Consider the following 2,625-nt stretch of genomic DNA (forward strand, 5'->3'; position numbering starts at 1 on the left):
CAAATGGTCTTCAGCTGCTGGTCAGGTCTTAAACACACAAATAACCTCAATTTTAATCAAACACAGGTCATAGAAGCTCATATAACCAAATTTGATCATGTTATTCACAAAAAAACAATATCACAAGCTCAAACCACACAAAACGACTATGTACACATGTGAACTTTATTTAACAAGTCGTTCATCCTAACTCGTCCCCAATTCGTTTAATCTTTTTATTCGAAGTTGAGGCTAACCCCGTCTTCGATTTCTAGGGGACCATCAACATAGTGCTTGACCAGGTGGCCATTCACCTTGAATCCTTCTCCTCTTAAGTTTAACAACTCAACCGTTCCATATGGGAAAACCTTCTTGACAACAAAGGGTCCCGTCCATCGGGATTTCATTTTACCCGCAATAAGTTTAAATCGTGAGTTGAAAAGGAGAACTCGATCTCCTTCCTTGAATTCCTTGGGATTCTTAATGCGGTTATCGTGCCATCGTTTGGTTTTCTCTTTGTAAATGACCGAGTTATCATAGGCTTCAAGCCTCAACTCATCCAACTCATTGAGTTGGCTCAAACGAAGGCGACCCGCCTCATGGTGATCCATATTACATGCCCTTAATGCCCAATGAGCTTTATGTTCAATCTCCAAAGGGAGATGGCATGCCTTTCCATAAACCAAACGAAAGGGAGTGGTTCCGATAGGTGTTTTGTAGGTGGTACGAAATGCCCACAAAGCATCATCAAGCTTCATTGCCCACTCTTTTGGGTTGGAACCAACCGTTTTCTCTAGAATTCGTTTTAATGAATGGTTAGTATTTTCGACTTGCCCGCTTGTTTGCGGGTGATAAGAAGTCGAGAATTTATGGAGTACCCCATATCTTTTCATCACCTTTTTCCATTTGAGCATTGCAAAAATGGGTGCCCCGGTCACTAATGAGTGCCTTTGGAATTCCAAAACGAGCAAATAGGCTTTCTAAGAAAGTGACTACTACTCGTGCATCATTAGTTGGGAGAGCTTTCGCTTCAGCCCATTTAGACACATAATCGATTGCAACGAGTAAGTAGTGAAAAGAATGAGATTTAGGAAACGGGCCCATGAAGTCAGTTCCCCATACATTGAACACCTCACATACTTGAATGCTTTGTTGAGGCATTTCGTCACGTTGGGTGATTTTTCCGGCCCGTTGGCACACATCACATGATTTACAAACTAGGTGGGCATCTTTAAAGATTGTAGGCCAATAGAAACCGGCCTCATAAACTTTCCTCCCCATGATTTGAGGTCCAAAGTGCCCACCCATAGGGCCAAGATGGCAATCAAGCAAAATTCATGTGCATTCCTCACCAGAAATACACCTGCGAATTACTTCATCCGAACATCGTTTAAAAAGATAGGGATCTTCCCAAAAGTAGTATTTGAGGTCACTAAAGAATTTTCTTCGTTTTTGGTGTGACCAACCCTTTTGAAGGAATTTCCTAACGATGTAATTAGCAATATCAACATACCAAGGCTCGTCCACCTTCTCTATTCTCATAAGGTGTTCATCGGGAAAATCATCTTTAATACTCAATTCGTGGAGTACTTCAAGATTTGGATTTTCAAGTCTAGAGAGGTGGTCGGCCGCAAAATTCTCTGCACCTTTCTTATCCCGAATTTCGATGTCGAATTCTTGCAAAAGCAAGACCCAACGTAGTAATCGATGTTTGGACTCGGGTTTTGAGAAAAGGTATTTCAATGCCGAATGATCGGTGAAGACAATGGTCTTTGATAAAACAAGGTAAGATCGGAATTTGTCAAAAGAAAAGACAATAGCAAGGAGCTCCTTTTCCATGGTCGTGTAATTCAATTGAGCCCCTTGTAAAGTCTTGCTTGCGTAGTAAATGGGTTGGAAACGTTTCTCAACCCGTTGGCCCAAAACTGCACCAACCGCAAAATCCGATGCATCGCACATTAGCTCGAACGGTAAAGACCAATTTGGAGCTATAATTATTGGCGCGTTAACAAGTTTTTCTTTGAGAGTGTTGAATGCAATTGTGCATTCTTTTGTGAACTCGAAAGGTGCATCTTTCTCGAGGAGTTTATTCATGGGCGTTGCTATTTTAGAAAAATCTTGAATGAACCGGGGGTAAAACCCGACATGCCCTAGAAAACTCCTCACACCCTTCACATTAGAAGGAGGTGGTAGGTTGGCAATGACATCAACCTTGGCAGGATCCACCTCAATACCAACACTCGAGATCTTGTGCCCGAGAACAATGCCTTCTTTAACCATAAAGTGACACTTTTCCCAATTAAGTACTAAGTTCAATTTCTCATACCGAATTAGCATTTTCTCTAAATTAAGAAGGCATGAATCGAAAGTGTTACCGAAGACCGAAAAGTCATCCATAAACACCTCCATGCATTCTTCAATCATATCATGGAAAATAGCAATCATACACCTTTGAAATGTTACCGGAGCATTACATAGACCAAAGGGCATTTGACGATATGAAAAGGTGCCATATGGGCACGTGAAGGTAGTCTTTTCTTGGTCCTCGGGTGAGATTGGGATTTGGAAGTATCCCGAGAAACCATCAAGGAAACAATAAAAGCTATTTCCCGCTAGTCTTTCTAACATTTGGTCAATAAATGGTAG

This window comes from Rutidosis leptorrhynchoides, chromosome 2, assembly GCF_046630445.1.
Source record: "Rutidosis leptorrhynchoides isolate AG116_Rl617_1_P2 chromosome 2, CSIRO_AGI_Rlap_v1, whole genome shotgun sequence".
NCBI lineage: Eukaryota > Viridiplantae > Streptophyta > Magnoliopsida > Asterales > Asteraceae > Rutidosis > Rutidosis leptorrhynchoides.